The sequence below is a fragment of the Macrotis lagotis genome, chromosome X (assembly GCF_037893015.1).
Source record: "Macrotis lagotis isolate mMagLag1 chromosome X, bilby.v1.9.chrom.fasta, whole genome shotgun sequence".
In the NCBI taxonomy this organism is placed as follows: Eukaryota; Metazoa; Chordata; class Mammalia; order Peramelemorphia; family Peramelidae; genus Macrotis; species Macrotis lagotis.
This window is the reverse complement of record NC_133666.1, coordinates 577969732-577992449: the sequence shown is the minus strand read 5'-3', so window position 1 is coordinate 577992449 and position 22718 is coordinate 577969732. Positions and strand designations below refer to the sequence as shown.

General features: G+C 37.4%; 1 pseudogene; it reads left to right on the top strand.

Annotated features, from left to right (window-relative positions):
• Window positions 1-13728: 13728 nt before the first annotated feature.
• Window positions 13729-22718, top strand: part of LOC141498288 (double-strand-break repair protein rad21 homolog) — a 29310-nt pseudogene continuing 20320 nt past the window's right edge.

Here is a 22718-nt window from a genome sequence, read left to right as displayed (position 1 = left end):
CTTTAAACTCTGATTCAACTGCAAACCCTCCTAGAAATAATATTTTAAACTGTTATCAATCATGTATATGTCAGCCTGAATAAGTTTCAGAATCTTTCAAGTTATTAAGATCAATTATATGGAAGTTACTGTGCTTTCTATAGTTTAAAAAATATATTTTATATCATTTAGACTACCCCTCTGTACTGTCCTCCTACCTCTCTCCCTCCCATAATATCTTTTATAACAAAGAATTTTTTAAAAGGAAAAAATCTAAAGAGGGAAAAATTACCTAAATCTATCAATGCATAAAAAAAGTCTCATTTTATGCACCAATGGACTTCTACAGGTCATTGGGAGAGAGGTTTCCTCATATCTCTTTTTTGAGCCTAAACTTGTTCTTTGTAATTTTACAATGTTCATTTTCTATTGTTTTGTGGTAGTATTGTGGATACTGTGCCTGGAGTCAGACAGACCTAAGTGCAAATCTAGCCTTAGCCACTCACTAGCTGTATGTATCACTTAACCTCTGATTGCTTCAATTTCCTCAACTGTAAAAGGAGGTTAATGATAGCACCTATCTCCCAGGGTTTTTGTGAGGAACAATTGAGATTATAATTGAAAATCTTGGCATATAAATGTTACCTAATTGTTAGCTACTGTAGCTGTTGTTAGCTGCTATTATTGTTTCTTCCATGTTATATTGCATGTATATCCACCGATACTACAACCAGCCTGGAGGAATGCTTATTATCTCACACCTGGACTGATTGCAATAGCATGCCAGTTGTCTCCTTGCCTCAAGTCTTTACCTAAATCAGTTCATTCTCCAATCAGTTGCCAAACTGATTTTCCTAAGAAGGTCTGAAAATATCACACACACACACACACACACACACACACACACACGCAAGCACAACCTCTTAATAAGGCCCTTTCCCACCTTTTTAATCTTTGTATTCCTTACTCCCACTAGGAACTGTCCTTCTTTCATCTCCATATTGCTTCATCTCCCAACTCCAAGTATTTTGATTGGAAAACATTCTTATCCTTCATCTGTGATTTCAGGTTTCCCTGGCTTCCTTCAAGTCCATCTACTTTTTGCAAGAAATCTTTCCTTTTGTTGTAGTTGTTCAATCATTTCAGTCATGTCTGACTCTTCATGACCCCATTTGGGCTTTTCTTAACAGAGATGCACCACTGAAGTGATTTGCCCTTTCCTTCTCCAGCTCATTTTATAGATGAGGAAACTAAGATCAATAGAACTAAGTGACTCACCCAGGGTCGCACAGCTAAGTAAATGCTCAAGACCAAATTTGAACTCTGAAGATGAGTCTTCCTGATTCCAGATTCAGCCCACTATCTGCTACTCTCCTGACCTTTCCAAGTCCTTTTCAATCGTAGTGTCTTTTGTCTGAAACTACCCCCAAATTGTCCTGTCTTTATCTTCTTTGCACAGTTGTTTGCATGTTATCTTCCCCATAAGCCTGTGAACCCCTTACAAGTGGTGACTGGTTTTTGCCATTCTTTATATCTCTAATATTTAGCTCAGTACTTGAGATATACTGGATGCTTTAAAAAATTCTGCTTGATTAACTATACTTTTTAGTCACAAAATCACAATTCATTGTTCCAGGAAGATGCTGAAACCGGCTTTAAAAGACTTTCAGAGAGCTAGTTATTAAATTTTCAGTATGAATCTTTACCCCTCAGAGATCTGCAAACACTACTTTCTAGACTTCGGAAAGTATTAATAATGTAGATCAAACTTAAAAGTGCATCCCAGGGCAGTTAGGTGGCACAGTGGATAGAGCACCAGCCCTGGAGTCAAAAGAACCTGAGTTCAAAGCCAACCTCAGACACATAATAATTACCTAGTTGTTAGCCCTACCAGATGTAAAATTACATTATCAAGCATCAGTCATCAAAACTGTCTGTTATTGGCTAAGAAATAGAGTAGTGGATCAGTGGAATAGACTAGGTGCAATAACAGGAAATGATTATAGTAATCTGCTGTTTGATAAACCCAAAGAATCTAAGCTTCTGGGATAAAAACTTTCTCTTTGATAAAAAAAACTGTTGGGAAAATTGGAAGTTAGTATGGCAGAAACTTTGATTAGACTAACATCTCACACCCAAGATAAGATCAAAATGGGTACAGGATTAAGACATAAAAGACAATATTATAAGCAAACTAGGAAATCAAGGAATAGTTTACCTGTCAGATCTATGGAAAGGGAAACAGTTTACGACCAAGAAAGAAATAGAGAACATCATTTAAAAATAAACTAGATAATTTTGATTACATTAAATTAAAAAGCTTTTGCACAAAAAAACCCATTGTAACCAAGCAAAAAAATTTAGTAAATTGGGAAACAATTTTTACAACTAGTATTTCTAACAAGGGACTCATTTCTAAAATATATAGAGAACTGAGTCAAATTTATTTCAAAAAAAGCCATTCCCCAATCGACAAATGGACAAAGGATATGCAAAGGCAATTTATAGATGAAGAAATCAAAGCAATCCATAGTCATATGAAAAAATTGCTCTAAATCATTAATTATTAGAGAAATGCTAACTAAAGCATCTCTGAGGTACCATCTCACACCTCTCAGACTGGCCAATATGACCAGAAAGGACAATGATCAATGTTGGAAGGGGTGTGGGAAATCTGGGACACTAATGCATTGTTGGTGGAGTTGTGAACTCATCCAACATTTCTGGAGAGAAATTTGGAGTTACACCCAAAGGGCAATAAAAATGTGCATATCCTTTGATCCAGCAATACCACTACTGGATCTATACCCTTGAAGAGATCATGAAAAAGGGTAAAAACATCACTTGTACAAAAATATTCATAGCGGCTCTGTTCATGGAGGCAAAGAATTGGAAATTGAGTGAATGTCCATCAATTAGGGAATGGCTGAACAAATTGTGGTACATGTATGTTATGTTCTATTAGAAACCAGGAGGGATGGGATTTCAGAGAAGTCTGGAAGGATTTACATGAACTGATGCTGAGTGAGATGAGCAGAACCGGAAGAACATTATACACCCTAACAGCAACATAGGGGTGATGATCAACCTTAATGGACTTGCTTATTTCATCAGTGCCACAATCAGGGACAATTTTAGGGTATCTGCAATGGAGAATATCATCTGTATCCAAAGAAAGAATTGTAGAGTTTAAACAAAGACCAAAAACTTTTACCTTTAATTTTTGTTTTTTAGGTTTTTGCAAGGCAGTGGGGTTAAGTGGCTTGCCCAAGTCCACACAGCTAGGTAATTATTAAGTGTCTGAGGCCAGATTTGAACTCAGGTACTCCTGACTGCAGGGCTAGTGCTCTATCCACTGTACCACCTAACCGCCCCTACCTTTAATTTTTTGAAAAAGGTATCTTATCATATAATTTTGCTATCTCATATTTTATTTTTTCCTTAAGGATATGATTTATCTCTCAACATATTCAATTGTGATCAATGTATAGCATGGAAACAATGTAAAGGCTATCAGATTGCCTTCTGGGTGGGGGGAGAGGGAGAGGAAAGCAAGATTGGAGAAAAATTGTAAAATTCAAAAAACAATAAAAAAAATTACCTAGCTGTATGCCCTTGGGCAAGTCACTTAACCCCATTGTCTTGTTTAAATAAAAGTGCATCCCTCATTTTGCAAATATTTACCAACATCTCCCTGTATTGTTTTATAAAACATGTCTTGAGCTCAGCAGAAGGCTCAGAGAAAGAAGTCTTCACCAGACTCAGGTACAATGATTACAGACTAGTAATAATAATAATGATACCTGATATTTATTTAGCACTTTAAGGTTTGCAAATGATTTCCCCGCATTTACTCACTCAACCTTCTCAACACCTCTGGTTGCAGAGGATTTCAGAAGTGATCTAATCAAATTTTTGCTTGTACAGGAATTCCCTATAAAACACTATCAGTCAAACAGTTATTGACCTTTGCTTGAAAACCTCCAATGAGTTAGGGGAAACCAATAACTTCCATTTTATCTCTGGTGACACTAACTGCTGGGAAGTTATTCCTTATGTCAAGTATGCACTATCTTCTCTAAAATTTATACAGATTGCTTAAAATAAATCAATCCATCTTCATTGAAACAGTCTTAAGAATTTATTGTTCAATCTTTCCATCAGTCCAACTCTTCATTACCTTATTTGGAGTTTTCTTGACAAAGATACTAAAGTGGTTTGCCATTTCCTTGAAAAAAACAGGGGCGGTTAGGTGGTGTAGTGGTTAAAGCACCTGCCTTGGAGTCAGGAGTACCTGGGTTCAAATCAGTCTCAGACACTTACTAATTACCTAGCTGTGTGGCCTTGTGCAAGCCACTTAACCCCATTTGCCTTGCAAAAAAAAAAAAAGAAAGAAAGAAAAACAAAGGCAAACAAGAGTTAAGTGACTGTCCAAGGTCACCTGACTAGTAAGTGCCTGAGTCTCAGACTCTTACTAATTACCTAGCTGTGTGGCCTTGGGCAAGCCACTTAACCCCTTGCCTTGCAAAAAAAAAAAAAAACTAAAAAAAAAAGAAAAGAAAAAACAAAGGCAAACAAGAGTTAAGTGACTGCCCAAGGTCACCAGGCTAGCATGTGCCTGAGACAGAATTTGAACTCAGGTCTTCCTGCCTCCAGGCACAGCACTCTAACCACTGTTTACCCCTCCCCCCAGCTACCCCATATAAACTGTGGCTTCCTCCAAATCAAAGGCAAGTTCCTACTTCTGGAACTCTTTTTTCCACGTTATTCTCAAAATATCTTTCACACCTGTTTCAGCTGCCTTCTAGGGCTGCTTTCAAAGGCATGATTTATACTGTGTTATTATTTGAGCACTTTGACCATGTCTGTAAATGAAGTATATGAAATGCCTTCATATAGTATTTCTTAAGCTATGAAATTTTCCCTCCACTTTTTTTGCACAGGCTGTCATTCATGTCAGCAAATCTTCCTCACTCTTCATCACCTAGCAACCCCAAACTTCCTTCACAGTTCAGCTCCTGTGCCAATTTTTAAAAGACCTCTAACAATCACACCAGAGGTTAGCTCTTTCTTCATTCCTCAGAATATTACTTTGTATTTTATGCTTATGTTTAATAGGGCAGAATTATTTAATTTTGGGCTTTGTGTTCCTTGTGATTGAATTAATTTGAATATATTGCTCTGAAGGTCATGAATAAAGACCTAAGAATATACTGTTGGGTTGGAAGTTTTCACTACAGTACATACTAGGGATTTGAGTTTTCTTTTGATCAGAACAATGCATTTCCTGGCATATAGGAGACAATTAATGCTTCTAGAACTGAAAATAACACTGGATTTGAGGTCTGAAACCTGAATTGGGATTTTTGCTTTCCTACTATTGGACGGTAGACAAAAATAATTTGCTATGTGTTTGACAGGCATCAATTGCAAAATGAGGAGGTTGAATTAAGATGTTGCCCAAGGCCTGTTACAACTCTGATTCCTATAATTCCATGGTCCTGTGACTCACTGGCTCTTGCTGATTACTCCTTTGATATTATGAGATATGATATAATTACTGAAAATGCAGTGTTTGGTTCCTATCTTGAAAAGTCTATTGATGAGTAATATTCTCTGTTGTGTTCAATCTTCTATATTTAGTCTATGAATGCATTTCTGATTAATCCTTCCCAACTCACACCCAAATTAAGAATATTTTGTAAGATAAGATTTTTTAAAATAAATTTCTATAGGTTTGTTGTGATATTGCCTAAATCTTCTCCCTGTGTTCCTCCTCTCCTTCCTAGAGAGTCATCCAATATATTAAAGAAGAAAAAGAAAGGAGGAAAAAATGAAGAACAGTGAAACCAATCAATATATTGAAAAATATGAATATATATACATATGTATTTATGTATCTGAATACATATGCATTTACATGTGTATATATAAATGTTCATTCCCATGAACTTTCTACCTCAGCAAAGAAACAGGGGGAGATGTTGTCTCATATCTCTTCTTGGGCCAAACTTATTCTTTATAATTTTGCAGTAATCATTTTCAATTGTTTTATAGTTGTTACTCTTTGTATTTGGATTGCTATGATACATATATATACATAAATATATATTATTTTCTTGGCAGCTTACATCACTATGCATCAGTTCATGAAAGTCCATGCTTCTCTATATTTGTCATATTATCTCTTAATCCACTGCTATCTTCTATGACATTTGTGTAACAAATAATGATTCAGCTAATCCTCAATTGATAAGTATCTATTTTGGTTTTGGTTCTTTGTTACCACAAAATATTCTGCTATAAATATGAGGATTTTCCTTTTATTAAATGACCTCCTTGAGATATACACCTAGTAGTAGAATCGCTGGATCAAAAAAAAATAGATTTTTTGAGTCAGTTTATTTAGAAAACTACAAATAGTTTTCCCAAAATAGTTATACTAACTTGTAACTCCAATAATAATGTACTATCATTCTAAAAGCAATAGTGCCTATCTTTCTATTTCCTTTTGAGTTATTTTGATGTGCATTTTTCTTATTGTTATTGATCTGGAACATTATTTCATATGATTGTCAAGTGTTTACAATTCCCCTTTTGAGAACTCCTTGCTTATATGTTTTGACCCCTTACATATTTGGAATAGCTTTTATCCAAAAAAGTAGAATTTTATTTCTCTGTTTTTCATAGACTTATATACATATATATATATATATATATATATATATATATATATAGATTCTTTGCATAGATTCATACATTCAGTCTTCAAAAACATTTATACTGTGTTCAGATTATAATTATATATTATACATTATTATTATAATTATAATTCCCAGAATTACAGAAGTAATTGCAAATACATTTGTTCTATCAACTACTTTGTGTCTACTATGTGCGAGGCATTGGAATATCTATTTATAGGCATAGGTTAAGATTTATAGATATAGATATATATACACACACACATGCATACATATGCATACACAAGTACTGTGAAATAAAGTGCTGTGTGAGATTCAAGGGGAAAAGACTAATTAAGAGAATCAAAAGAGACTTCATGATGGACAAAACTCTTGAGATAGGCTTTAAAGCAAAGAATTCTGCACTCTCATGAGGATGGAAGGCATGAAAAACAGTATATGCAAAGTCCTTTTAGGAGACAAAGAGGACCTGTTGATTGGAAGGAGTGTAGTTTACATAAACAGTAGCAATAAGATGAAAAGACTGAAAAAGTAGAGACAGCAGGTTTGGGAGATGGAAGGCCAGGCAGAGGAATTCGAACTTTGACAGATATCTGAGAGTTACTGAAGATGTCTGACCAAAGCAGATGAGATCTATACATGGAAACCATTTTTCTGGATTCAAGGACTGGGGAAGAAGAATGGTTGATGAGAAAGTAGAAGTAGAAAAAAGTTTGATAATGAAAGGGAGCAAATTAAGACAGATTAACATAGGATTAAAAGGCAAGGGATTGGGGAGACTTGAAAGTATGTGTAGGCAGATGAAATAGCGGGAATGATCCCTCAAACAAGATCCTGGAGAAGGCAGGAAGGAATTAGATCAAGGACACAGAGAAGGAGAAAGTTCCTATTGTGGAATGGGGTTATTTCTTATTCTTTGACCAAAGGAAGAAGGACAGAGGGGATAATAAATTTTGAAGAAAGGAGCTGAGGAAACCCAAAAATCAGATTGCCTAAGTCTACTTCATGGAGGAGGAGAGACGTTATCATGTGATTATCTGATACATACTCAAAAGGGAAAGGAGAAATGACAAAGACAGTCAAAAAGGGAGAGAGGGTGACTAATCAGCCAAAAATTTCAAAAGAGTGTGTAATGGGATGACAGGGCTCTTTTCCACTTCCCAGGTGCCCCAGTTGCCATGCCAATTCACTTCATGCAAGACTGAAAAGACCAAGTAGACACCCCAGAACTAGAAGCTCCCAATTCATTGATTCAACATTCCTGCCTATGCTTTGCATTGGACAAAATTACTGTATACCTTAGGGAGCAAAAGAGAAATCTAATAAAATATGTTGAGTTTTGAGAGGACACTTTAGTTAGGGAGATAAACTGAGGGCTCTCACTGGAATTTCCTATATTTGACAACAAAGGTTTCTGCAAATGAATGAATAGTTGATAATTCATCATCACCAAGGGGAAAAGGAGGAAGGAAGCCCACATAGGAGTTATGTATCCAAAAGAGGTTTATGACAGCCAGCTAAAGATAGGAAGGGCATGCTGAAGTCCTTCAAATCTCAGTCACTATTCAATAAACATTTAAGTTCTCAATATGTGTCAAATACTATGCTAAGCACTGGGAACACAAAAAAAGGCATGACAGCTTCTACTCTCAAGGAACTCATAATACAATACTAAATACATAAAACAATACTAAATACATAATACTAAAAAGAAGCTGAAAAGGATCAGGGGGAGGGGAGAAAGCTATGTGATTTGAGGACATGATGAATTTTTACACACAGGGTGGTAAATAATCCAAGGAAGTGAGGGTTTCAGAGCTGATTTCAACTTGCAGAATGATGAGTTTCTGGAGATCATAAACTCCAGAAGATGGAATATGATGTCAGGAAATCTGTGAACAGGATGGGGTGGGGAAGGAAAGAAATTTCTTTTGTATCTACTATGTGCCAGATACATATTGATATTATCACCATTTTACAGTTGAGAAAACTGAGGCCAATGAGATTAAATGATGTGCTCTGGGTCACATTGCCAATAAGTATCTGAAGCTGGATTGGAGCTTAAGTTTTCTTGACTCTAGGATCAGTGCTCTATACACTTTGAAATCTGGCTATCTAAGGTCGAGGTTTAGAAGTTCCAAATACAACATTCCACCTTTCCCTTTTTGTATAAAAGATCAATTTTGAACCATGTTAGGAATGTTGTTTTTCAGTAGTTTTAGTCCTATCTGACTCTTCATGCCCTTTTTGAGGTTATCTTGGCAAAGATACTGGAATGGCTTGTCATTTCCTTCTCTAGCTCATTTTAGAGATGAGAAAACAATCAAACAAGGTTAAGTGGCTTGCCCAGGGTTATACAGTTAGTTGAGGCTGGATTTGAACTCAGTTCTTCCTTACTCCAGACCTGGCATTCTATCCACTGTGTCACCTAGATGCCCCTATTAGTAATACTTCCTCCTTTTGTGGTGTTCCAAGATGGTGATTGGTGAGGACAGATAGGGGAGGGGGTGTAAAGGGGGAAAAATGTGCCCATTTCTCTCTTTTCAAATTTTATCTTCAATCTTAACTTTTTCCTCTATCACTGTTAATTTTAAACAATCAACAACATATTAGATTTGAAATGTTTTGAAGTAATCTGGTTGGTTGGTTCTTGTCCTTTGTTATCAAAGAAGGCCAAAATGACATTATAAAGTTTGAGACCCATTATATTGTGTCCAATTGTGACTGATCAGACCAATATGATCTCAGAATGTTTTGCCACAGGTTAGGCATAAATAGTTCACGTGAACACCTGGGGTGAGTACTCAGTTTACAGATGTCATGTTTCCTTTGAGCTACTTCAATTCTGCCTTCCTCATAGAGTGTAGCACCCTCACCAATAAGGGCACACCAAGTTGGGAGGTCCTGTGCCAGTGTCTCCCCTGCTGTACAGTCAATTCTAAAGCTCTTCAATGAGACCTTCAAGATGTCTCAGTATCACTTCTGATCCCTTTGTGAGTGGTTGCCCTGTGTGAGTTCTCTATAAAATAGTTTTGTTTTTTTAAGCATTCTTTCATTCTAACAACGTGTCCAGTCCATCTTAGTGTTTTGTAGAGTTGCCAATTTCCAAGGTTTAAAGGCTATGTATGAAGATAATAATGGGCTCTTGTGAACTGGTGAGAGCTAGCCTCAATAGATCTGTTAACAGGAAGCAACACAGTGTCTATTCTTCTTCATGAGCTATACTTTGAATTCTTTGAGTTCAATAATTGGTGGAAAGGATGAGATTATGAGATTGGAGAATTTCTGAATTTAGGTTAGCCAGCAAGATATTAATTAGCACAAGGGATCAAAAGTATCTAATCAAAGATTCCAGGTTCTATGAGGCATTTTGGGCTTAGATATATCCTTAATCTATGAACTTAGAATAGGTCAAATAAAATATAGGTGGATTCTTTCCTGTATTTCATCATCTCCATAAACTCAACACTCTGGAAAATGAAATTAATTCAGAAACTCACATTTCTACAGATCATTTCCAATTGACTACTGCTTTTTATATTCTGATTCAATTGTAAACTCCTTGAGGGCAAATAGAGTTTTATACTTTTTGTATCATATATATATATATATATATATATATATATATATAAAATGCAAATTCAAATAAGTACTAACATGAGTGGAAAGGATATATATATATTATACATATATTTGATATAGATATACTAAAAGTATATATATATATATACTAAAATATATATAGATATACACTAAAAGAAGAAATGTAGATAGAATCAAGATGATTTTGCAGAAAATTCATTACCAGAGACAGAAATAATAATAGAGGAAGCATAGGAATTTATCCCATCATCCTGCTCAAGAATTTAGATGTCTTGTAATACGGAATGACACTAACTTACCAAGTACAAGATCTGATAAGTCCTAACAAACTGAAAAGACTTTTAGTCTGGGCCTAGAGGTACAAATACATCCCTTGGGGACCAACCCATCATTAGGTTGGCTACAATGTAGGGATTTTTTTCCCTACTATAGTAATAATAGAGACATTTTTTTACAGTGTAAAGTTATCAGTAGAGGGAGTACCCCCATCAATGACATTTATATCCTTGAAACAGTGAATGAGTATTGAAGTATAGAATATAAATACTTAATTAATCTATCTCAAATAATCCAAATCCACAAACAAATAGGAAATTTTCCAATGGATCTATGTTATCATCACTTCAGGCATTCCCCAGAATGATGCTGATCACAAATCACCCAGATTTGCCTAGACCCTCATCTATATCCTCTCAAAAGTTCACTCTAAGGAATCAACTCCATGTGCTGGTGTTCCTTTCTCCTCTACTGTGCAGATACCATTGTATTCTACCTGTCTACTCAAATTTTCTCTTGCCACCTTAATCAGGCCTACAAATTTCCTATTGAATATCCAGCACTGAATCACAGCACCAGCCTGGTTTCCCTCACCAATTCCCCCCCAAAGAAGTGTACCCAAATGGCAGCTAGGTAGCCCTCAAACAATTGATACGTAGTGACTGTGTGACTTTGAGCAAGTCACTTAACCCCATTGCCCCCCACACACAAAAAAGTATACTCAAAAGAATAAAATCAAAAAGATAACTCCTTTCCTCTCCCTCCTAGTACCCAAAGAGTTAATCTTTTGGGGCCCGGTAAAAAAGGATATAGCAAGAACAGAAAGACTGTGTGTGTGTGTGTGTGTCTGTGTCTGTGTTTGTATGTGTCTGTTTCTGTCTGTGTGACTGTGTTTGTGGGTATGTCTGTGTATCTGTGCCTGTGTCTGTGTGCTGGGTGTGTATCTGTGTGCTTCTGTTTGTCTCTGTGTCTCTGTTTCTATCTGTGTGTATGTTTGTGTCTGTGTGCCTATGTGCATCTGTGTTGCCTGCGTGTGTGTGTGTGTGTGTGTGTCCCAAATACAATTCTTTAAAATACAAAACTTCTGATAATTTTTGTCCTGATTGACACAAACTCTGGGAAGGTTAACACATATTTAATCCAACAAATCAAAACTGTCATTGAGGACCCCTCCCTCTCATTTTTCAGAACTACAACTCACCTCTCTATCTTAGTTCATGTAAATTCAGGTTTTTCTAAAATAATCCTACTCATTTCTTGTGGCACAATAATATTACATTACAATCACATACCTCAGCTTTGTCCAGCCACTCCCCAATTGATGGGTATACCCTCAATTTCCAATTCTAAATCACCACAAAAAGAGCTATTGTAACTATTATACAAAATAGGTTCTCTCCTTGGGGATCTCTTTGGGATACAGATTTAGTAGTGGTGGTATTGCTGAATCAAAGAGTATGCACAGCTTGATAACTCTTTGGGCATAGGTCTGAATTACTCATTTTAAAGGTAAGGAAACTGAGGCCAAAGGAAGTTAAGCAACTTTACCCAGGGATCATACAGATTAGTATCAGAGGTCAGAATTAAACACTGATCTCTAGTTCTAAAGTCAGTATTCTCTTCACTATACTATACTTGATGACCAACTATCAGTAATTATTATTCTTAGTAACCAAATTTATAAAAGACTGACTTGTAAACTAGTGCCAATTTATTAATTTACTATGATTATGACTTTCTAGTGACCAAGAGAATCTCCAAAGTATTCCTTTTCTGGTATAAAGGTGCTGCTCGGTATATACAGAATGAAGCAAAGGAAGTTGAATAATACTATGTGGTGAGGTATCTGATCTTATACATGATATATAGATAGATAGATAGATAGATAGATAGATAGATAGATAGATAGATAGATAGATACCAAATGGTATAAATTCTAGAAAAGGTGGTGAGATGAAAATGGGATAAAACATGCACCGTCCAATCAATATCTATTAAATCTTATTATAATTTTATATTTACAAATAAATTATTATACAGCCTCTCCTATCAATGGCCTTAGTTAAGAATCTAGAATTCTAGTGCAACCCATATTTTGCGCAGAAATACTTTTTATAATATCCTTGACTAGACACCTGTGATGGGGAGCTCATTACAGCCTGTGGCCTGTTCATCTTTTAGATGATAGCTCTTAGGAAACACACCTACACCTAATTCTTTGAGGGATTCAAAATGTCCCAATTCTCCCAGGTTTTGTTTAACTTCTTTTATTTTTTTCTTTTTTCTTTTTATTTAATATTTATTCTCATTTTGTACAATGTTTTTTTATACATTAATAAAATATTCTTAAGAGTAAACAAAATACCCCCCCAAAAAAATACAGACTCACTTCAGCCATAAAGTAAAGGGGAGAGAAAAAAAATTTAAATTTAAATTAAAAAAATAATTTTAGAATAATTTAATTTAAACTAAAATATGAAGGCAGACCGAGAAAAGCCCCCTCAAGGGGAATAACGTTAACCAGGAAGTGGGCCTCAGGAGATTTAAACTTTTTGGAAGGCATAACTTCTTTTACCTGTTTATCTAAATTTAACTTTATTAGAATATTCTCCTTTAACTGAACTTCTATTTTGGAGTTATAATGACCGGAAAAAACATTTTTAACTCTACTGCCTCGCAACTAAATTATCTTATTTTGACAGCTACGCGTTAACTTTCACCCCGAAACTGTCCTGTTCTCTTTAAAGAAAAAAAAAAAAACCACTTGGATAAATTAAAGAATACAGAAATACATTCACGCTCCACGTCTGCAACCGCAGCGCATGCGCCGGATCGTCCGCTCTCTGGGCGAACGGCGCGGCCTAGTTTGCGCATGCTCAGCTTATCTGTTCCGTCAGTCGGGAAGGGGAGGGATAGAATCCGGGCTAAGAGAGGGCCCGCGCCTGCGCGTTCGCCTGCGTAGGCTCGGGCCGGCGGCGCAGGCGCCGGAGGAGCAGTTTGACCGTAAACATCCTGCCGATTTGAACGGAGGGTTTGGGCGGCAGGAAGAGCCGCGGCCATAGCCGCCGCCATCTTGTTTGTTTGAGTGAATCGGAGAGGAGGCGGAGGCGGCGGGCGAGCGGCTGCCGCGGCGGCGGAGGAGGAGGCGGCGGCGGGAGCGGCTTCCCCCCAGTCGGCGCGAGGGGAGTCCCCCCTTCTCCCCGTCCCCCTCCCCCTCACCCTTCCCCTCCCCGGACCGCCCGGCCCGGCCCCGCTCCCGGAGGAGCTCGAGGTGAGCCATCCCGCCGAGCCCCCCCACCCGGCCTCCCTGCCCTGGGGGCGCCGGGCCTGCCGCGGCCGGGCCCGAGAGGCGAGGCGCGGCCGGGCCCGGCGCCCGCGGGCTGGGGCCCGGCCTCCCCGCCGGGCTCCCCGGGGCGGGCTCGGGCGCGCGCGGGGGGCGAGGGAGCGGCTTTCATTAAAAAGCACCCGGCCTGGCGAGGCTGCCCGCCGCTGGGGGGGCGGGGGGGCGGGAAACGGCGGCCTCGGAGGGTCCCCCCGGGGCCGGGGGGGGGGCCCGGAGAAGCGGGAGCTCCGGAGACGGCCCGCCCCCCGACCCCGGTGCCAACTTGGGAGGAGGAGCAACAGTTTGTGCAGCCTGAGAGGCGGGCATCAAGGAAGTGAACCCGGCGGGGGCAGCGGGGCCGCGGCCCCGGGTCCGACCCCCCACCCCCGGGACCCATCCCTCGGCATCCCTGGGAATGCCAAGGGCACAGGCTTTGGGCCTTTGGAAGAAGGCACCACACTTAGTTGTTTGTTTTCTCCTCAACTTTGCTAACTGCCGGGGATTGCCCGCAGCTCTATGCATTAATGTTGGATCTGATAAGTCTAACTGGAAGTCTCCCGGGGGGGGGGGGGGTGGAATTAGGGAGGAGGGCGATCAGGAAAAATATCCGAACTTTTTAACAGTTTAGAGACTGCCCTATAGAATCGCACTACTCAAGTTCATATACTGAAGTTTATACCAAGTAAATCCATTTCGTGTTTGAATGGAATAAAACTGGAAAAAAAGCGCCTCTTTTGATCAGTTATGACCTTTTTTATGACGTCTTTACCTTTTTCAAGTAGTTGTAGAATTCCTCTTGATTTTCTACTGAAAATTTTAAGTGGCTTATGTTTATTTTAATCACAAAATATTCTGAATAAGTGTTACTTGAAAACACTTCATATATAAAAATACCTGTGAGCTATCGATCGGGTAACATCATGAGGAGAGTTATGGAAATTGAAAGATTGTGCGTTTAATGTCAGAAGCGCCAGAGAGGATTATGTTTACCTTAAAGAAATCCTACAGTAGTAGATGGAAATAGATGTGGTGGATAAATTACTTAATTGTAAAGTTGAGTAAAGGCAATTTGTACAGAATGATTAGCCCTATACATCTTGAATAAGTACATAGTATAGTTTACTGTTAGGAATTCCATTTATGTAACTTAATCCTACAATCTGAATGGAATTTGTGGATTAAAAACTTGCTGAAGAATTTAAGTTTTCTCAAGAATAAATGCACTTTAGCTGAATGTCTGGCACTTAGTAGATATCATATAAAGGCTTATTCCCCTTCTCCCTCTTTGAATTATTTCCAGCCTCTTTCAGTTTTACAAACCTATGTTCTCTGGAAATTGAAGGGACTGGTTTATTTAAAAGAGGGAAAATGTGAATAGTCTTAAGTAAATAATGTTTTGAATTTTTCCACATGAATTATTTTTCTTGCCAGAAATACCAGTGTTCCATCTGGAAAATAAGGCATTTTCCTTTACCTGGATCCATATAGATATAGTCTAGCAGAAAAGTCACTTAAGCAAAACCTCGGATTGATCTCTAAAATGAATTAGATCTAAGATCCCTTATAGTTCTAGTTCCTGTTATCCTATGTTCAGTTACTTAGAATATGTTTTAAAAATAGGAATTATCTTTATATTTTCTGTTAAAAAGATTTTCATTCCCTGAAATGACTTGAACTTCTTTGTGATTTGTTTAGATTATAAACATGCAAGTGGAAAAGAAACAATTGCTAGCAAGTCCAAAAATTTTTTAGTATTCCATAAACGATATTTTCTCTGAAGACTGTAAGTAGTTCAATAAAAGAAAAATCTAATTGAAATTAAGTTCAATATTTGTATTAGTGTCCACTTTATTAAACTTATTTCATAAGTTTGTATATTTACACTGTAGTTGGATTACTAGATAGGGTTCTGAGTTGCATGTGTAATACTGATAATAACAGGAATGAAACATTAACTTCAGCATGGAAATTCAAAAATTAACTGGCATTTTGAAATCATGAGAAAATGTAACTTTGCTATATTCCTTAAAATATAATATAACATTAACTAATTTTTCTAACATAACTGCTGCCATAATTGCCTTTTTGATATCCACATTGAGGCTTAAACTTTTTTGAATTAGCAAATTTTAGGCCTCAATTGATGTAATCAGTTTTTTTAGGGAGTTTGAAGTAAATTTTTATTTGAAAGAACAAATGACAACGTATTTCTGTTATTACTTTAAGCCCTGATAAATGTTATGAGCGTACTGTAATTCAATTTGCATATGTTGAAAGAAGGAATTACTGGCCATATTGAAATAAATGACCGATATTTTCCTCAGTCTGGACTTCACCTGCCAGATTACTCTCCAGACCAGCTTTCATTCTACGGCTTTAACCATTTCTGCTAAAAAGTTGCATCTGCTCATGAACTTAGCTTCCTGTATTAGACTGAGGTTTGACTATTTTGAGGCACAGTCTTAACCAATAACTGAAGAGCTATCATGAGCTAATCATACCTGGTAAAAGGTGCCAACAGCTCAATTAACAGAGCTTTCGAAAAATGTTGGCTGGTCAACTAATTAACTCCTAGTAGAGTTCATCACTTCCAAGTATTTAGAAGATACTTGTAGTTACTGTGATCATGTTATGTGTCTGCTTCTATGAGTTAAAAGTGTCATAACTGACAATGTATCATCAAAAATATCTTTTAATAATATAGCTAAGAGAAATTTGAATGTCATTTTACTCTTATGACAGTATACATTCTGTAGAACAATTGTTGCTATAATCTTTTTTGAACAATTGAAACAGTAGTACTAGATGTCAGCAAGTGACCTTAAGGTTTAGGGTGTGGAAAAAAAAGTACTTGGAAGTGAGAAGTTATTAAATGCTGCTCTTACCCTGGAATCTTTTACTGAATCCTTGCTTCAGTATTCTAGTGTGTCTTGAATCATTGGGAAGAAAATAATGAATATTCAGTTTTAATTAAGAAACTTTGGGAGTGGAAATGTCTTTTTTTACTTTTAAGGGATTTAATACCATGGAATTAATGAGAATCATCTAAATGAAAATTTTTAGATCGTTTTGCTATTAAGTGTTCATGAATGGATCTTGTTTTACTTACCCCTAAATAGGTTTTTCTCTTAAATATACATATATATTATATATGTGTATATGTCATCCAGTGTAACACTGGAATCACAGATAATTTCAACTCTCAAAGGAGCTTTAATACTCTATAGACTATAAAAAAGTAATACCATAAAAAGTGTACATCATAGTTTTGATATGAGAAATATTAGATAATTTTTTTCAACACCAAGTTTTCTAGTCTTCCTAAATGATATATTATTGTACTAAAGAAAAAATGATTAACTATCTCCTACATGACTTTATGGGTGTGTTGATATGTTTAATCAGCTTGTTTTCTTACTGCTTTTGCTTTTACTGTTATGACTGATGCATTACCTGATATGGTTGCTGGGTCATGTATGAATAGTTATAGTTTAAAACTTTAAAGAGTTGGAGATAGATTCTAATAAATTTGTAGTTGAGCTCTTATAATTTCAGACTTGAATTTTTACTTTCTGGTTAGTCCCTAATTGAAAAGTGAGCTGTTTTCTTTCATTCATGAGCATTCTTTACTTGCCATGTAGTATTTTTCTTTTGTTTTGAGTTAGTGAAACCAAAATGTTTCCCCAAATATCTATAGAGTATAAAAGGCAGTAAAATTTGGATGAACTTCAAGAATCAGATTTTTGGGGAAAGTTCCTCTGAAATTCTGCAGTGTCTTGTTCCTGGGGAAGAGAGAAGGGGATAATTTTGTATTGAAATTTTGAAATTTGGGGGCGGCTAGGTGGCGCAGTGGTTAAAGCACTGGCCTTGGAGTCAGGAGTTATCTGGGTTCAAATCCGGTCTCAGACACTTAATTACCTAGCTGTGTGGCCTTGGGCAAGCCACTTAACCCTATTGCCTTGCAAAAAAAATTAAACTCTTACTATTTGAAGTGACAGATCCTTCTACCTTATTAATATGAAAACACTGAAATCAATAGAGTCTCATTAAGCTTCTATGTATCAAATATGGAGACTATAAAGAAAAAAATAGTATGCCCTCAAGGAGCTTACAGTCTTTTGGGGGAGACAGCATGTAGAAATCTAAGATAGCAATTGAGGGTTCAGGAAAGACCCCTTGTGGAAAATAGAATTTGAACTGAGCATTAAAGAAAATTAGGGATTCAAAGAGGCAAATAGAATGAGAATTTGACTGGAACTTAAAAGTACACAAAAGGAAATAATGTAAACTAAATCTGTATACATAAGTTGTAGCTGGATTGTGAAGTACTTTTAAAATATCATTCTGGGGATTAAGTCTAGTTCTAACATCAAGATCAGATTGAGGAAATGTATATTTCTGCATTTATCACATATATGATTTTTTTTAAATTACCTTCTTTGGCAGGCTTTCTAGTCGGCTGGCACCATGTTCTACGCTCATTTTGTCCTGAGTAAGAGAGGGCCGCTGGCCAAAATTTGGCTAGCGGCCCATTGGGATAAGAAGCTAACCAAAGCCCATGTGTTTGAGTGTAATTTGGAGAGCAGTGTGGAGAGTATCATTTCACCCAAGGTATGCTTTATATTGATGATAGTAGTCATTTTGGCTTGTTTGTTAGCTTAAATACTAATTACATGAACTTTTAAGACTTACTTATTAGTTTATTAAGCACAAATGAAATTAAGAGATCATCCTAAATCATGAATTGTTAATAGATTAACTTTTATCAGATAAAATTTGCTCATTATTTTTTGTGTAATTTTGGTCTGAACTTAGTAATTACTAAATAAGCTACTTAATGTGATTCCATAGTAAGTTTAGATGATAATATCTCACTAATTTAAGTTCTATATATATTTCGTATATATGTTTGTATATTTTAATGTTTAACTTCATAGTCAGGTTTTGTGCTTGATTGCCCTTGATCCAATAATTCACACCCATGATGGTTACCCATCCCCCCCACCCCCAGCTCTGGGTCTGGAGCACTCCCCTCTTCAACTCTTGATTACTGACCCCCCCCACCCCCGGCTTCCTTAAGGTTGCTCTTTTGAGTAATAAAAGGGTCCTAATCATTAGACCTATTTTGCCTCTTGACTCAGGAGTATCTGGAAAGCTTCCCTATTCTGTTTTCCTGTTTGATTGCTACCATTTAAAGACAAGCCTAAAAAACTGTATAGTCTTTTTTAACCTACTTATGTCTTAACTTCCTGGTGACTTAGAGGTATGGTTTTGTAAACTTTAAAAACTTTTCTCCACTTCTCACTACTACACCAAGTTCCAGGTTTTTTCAATTCTTGGAATATTTTCTACAAGTAATCACCTAGCCCCTTCTTGAAGATTCCTATTGTCATTGAACTCATTACCTTCTGAAGCTTATCATTCCAGTTTTTAACTGTTCTGATCTGATTTGAAGATAGGAATTTATCTTTCTAGCCCCAAAGTTTTTTTCCTTCACCAAATCAAGGGATAGGGATTATCCCTTGAGACTCCCTTGAAGAAGTCCAATTCTTCAGTACCATTTCCAAAATGCAACTGCTCCTGTTGAGCAGACTTCCCATTCAGAGAGGTGGTATGTTTTAATAACAAGAGCACATTTGTACTTGCAGTTGAAAGGCATGAATTCTGGTAATTAACAGTTCTATGACCATGTTCGAGTAAATTAACTTCTGAGCATTCAGGATCAAACCATTACACTCTCTTTAAGATTTTTCCTCTTTTACACTTCCAGAGAGCTTGCCTTCCCCCCACAGAAAACAATCTTGACTGTCTTTTCGACACGTGATACACCTTCTCTTGCTCATGGACACACTGGTTCAGGAGGAGTAAACACCCTGACTGATCCCTGTTGCTTCTAACTCCCCTTCTCTCATCTCTTAGTAACCTCTCCTTTGAGGCTCACTCTTTTCATATCACCTTACTAACAACCTTGGGGCAGTTCTCTGTGACCCCCATTTTTCCTCCTTTTTCAAAGAATTTAGTGCTTGACCCATGATCTCTCTCTCTCTCTCTCTCTCTCTCTCTCTCTCTCTCTCTCTCTGCCAACTGACTGCCACATTTATGTCTCTTCTGAGTTCTAGCCACATGTGTCCAATTGCCTGTTGGGTATTTCAAACTGGATGTCCCTTGGGCATCTCACACTCAAAATGTCCAAAAACTGAATTCACTCCCACATTAGCTTCACATCAAAGAAGCCTTTGTATCCTTCACAACTCCTCTCAGATCCTTCTCTCGACTTGAAACATTTCCTGATCTTTTCCTATCCCCCAAACTGCTTTTTTCTCCCCTCCCCCCAAAAAGCTTTACCTTTTTTTTCTTTGTTATTAATTCCAAAACTTGTGTTTGTCTTCCCTGATAGAATGTAAGTACCTTTAAACTAGAAATTCTTTTGCTTTTCACAGTATATCCCTGTTGCCTAGCACCTAAGTACCTTATAAAATACCTTTCTTGCCCTTAAATTAGGGAACTTTAATATTCAAACATTCCAGCCTTCTAGTTCATTTATATCCACTCTATCTAAGTTCCACAAGTCATACCCCATACCCTTGCTCTCATATTAACTTTTTTGTGATCAAGAAAGTGGAAATTCCTCTATCTACTCATAATTTCTTGTGATTTTATCTCTTCCTAGACAATACTCGTATAACCTATTATTCATCCACACGTTGCTCTTTGCTCCTCAGGGCAATGTTCCTTGTCATTCTTGAATCTCTTACCCCATTGTCGATTTGCCAGGTATCAAGTCAAGTGTCTGCTATTTGGCAGGCAGTCTTAAAGGGGTTTACATGTTGCTAAGCATGTGAAGGAAGCCAGGTAAGCATGCTAACTGAATCATGCTATAGATTTGTTTTTTAATCTCAACTAACCCCTAATCCACAAGAGAATCTTTTACTTTCCCTGGCATTCCCCATAGACTCAAGTTCCAAATGTTTTCTTCCCTCTTCAAACTCTACTCTCTTCCAACCTCCTCAGCAGGACACTATTCAGAAAACAAGCAATTCAAACTCTCTTTTCCCCTCTTCATATCAGAATCCTTTAATGCCATTTCGTATTCATTCCTTTATTCCTCTCCTTTGTAAAGAGATGACCCTTCTCATGACCAAGTCCAATTCCGCTTGTGACCTTGATCATCCTCTTCCATCTCTGGCAGATTGCCCTTTCCTATCAGCTCCCCAGCTATTTTCCTGTACTTCTCCCTTATGTAGACAATCTGCTAGAAAAAAGCTGTCTAGATTTCCTGCCCCCCACTCCTCTCTTCTGGCTTAATTCCTTGTAGTCCGATTTCCACCTCCGATTTCACCTTTGGTACATCTCCAATACTCCTCTTTCTCTTCCTCTAATATTTCCACCATTAGTATAGGCTCCCGCTACCTCACACCTAGATTACTGTAGTAGTCTGCTGGGAATTGGATTCCCTTGAGCTTATCCCTGCTCCAGTCCTCCTTCATTCAGATATTAAAATGATTTTCAAAAGATACTGGTCTGATGATCTTATTCCTGACTAGTCAATAATGAAACACCCATCCCCTCCACCTCCCCAGCTCTGGGTCTGGAGCACTCCCCTCTTCAACTCTTGATTACTGACCTCCCTGGCTTCCTTAAAATCTCAAGGAAAATCCTTCTACAGGAAGCCTTTCCTCTTGATGTTTTTCCTTTTAAAAGGCATTCCTATTCTACATTTAGGTTAGTATGTATGTATGTATGTATGTATTTATTTATTGGCTTGTTGTCTCCCCTGCTGTCTTTTGCCTCTTTTTTGCAATCCCAGCTCTTAGCACCATGCCTGGCACATAGTAACAAATGTATAATGAATGAATGATCATAACTGGCATTCACATTCAGCTTTTATGTGGTTTGCAGAGCGTTTTGCAGTTCTCATTTTACTCTCATAATAATCCTCATTTTACAGAATAGGAAAGTAAGACAGAAGTTAGGTGATTTACCTAGAGTCTCAGAGCTAGTAGTATCTAAGGTCAAATATGAAATGACAACTTCCTGACTCCAGACATAGATGTACCTTACAAGTCTTCCTATTTTCCTACTCTGCCTTCTCTTACTTAATGGTCTTAAAAATTTAATTCACATTCTGTAGCTTTTATCCTAAACTCCAGTATAACATTACTATCTGTTGGGCATTTCCAGCTGATTATTCTGTAGTTAACTCACAAAACAGAACTTCTCTTTCCTCCAAAACCTAGTCCTCTTCCTAATTTCCCTGTTTGTGTTGAGGAAACTACCCTTCTTTTCAGTTAACTAGCTTCAGACCCTTGCAGTCATTTTCAGTTCTTCATTTACCCTTATACCTCATATCTAATCATTTGCCAAGTTTGTCGGCTCTACCTTTACTGAGTTTCTCAGATGTAATACTTTTCTCTTCTCCTCGTGTCTTAGCCCCTAGGTCTGGCTCTTATTCAACTCCATGTCTGGACTATTTTGATAGCCTCCTGGTTTGTCTCTCTGCCTCAAGTCTCTCCATCTTCCATTTCCATGCCTTTACATAGCTGCCCCATTCATACCCCATTCCTGAAATGCATTCCCTCCTTTTTTCTACCTTACGATTCTCTATCTTCATGCATAGCCTTGCTTAAGTGGGTGTGTCTTTCCCTAATTCCCTCCTCTCTTCTGTTAGTTCCCTTTTACCCCTACCCTTATCATGTCAAGAAAATCTACTTAATGTTTGTTTTGTATTTACTTATCTGTGTTCATATTGTCTTCTCTAATAGAATGTAAGTTCTCCAGGCAGGGAATATTTTATTTTTGCTTTATGTTCCTAGTGTCTTGCACGTAGATGTTTT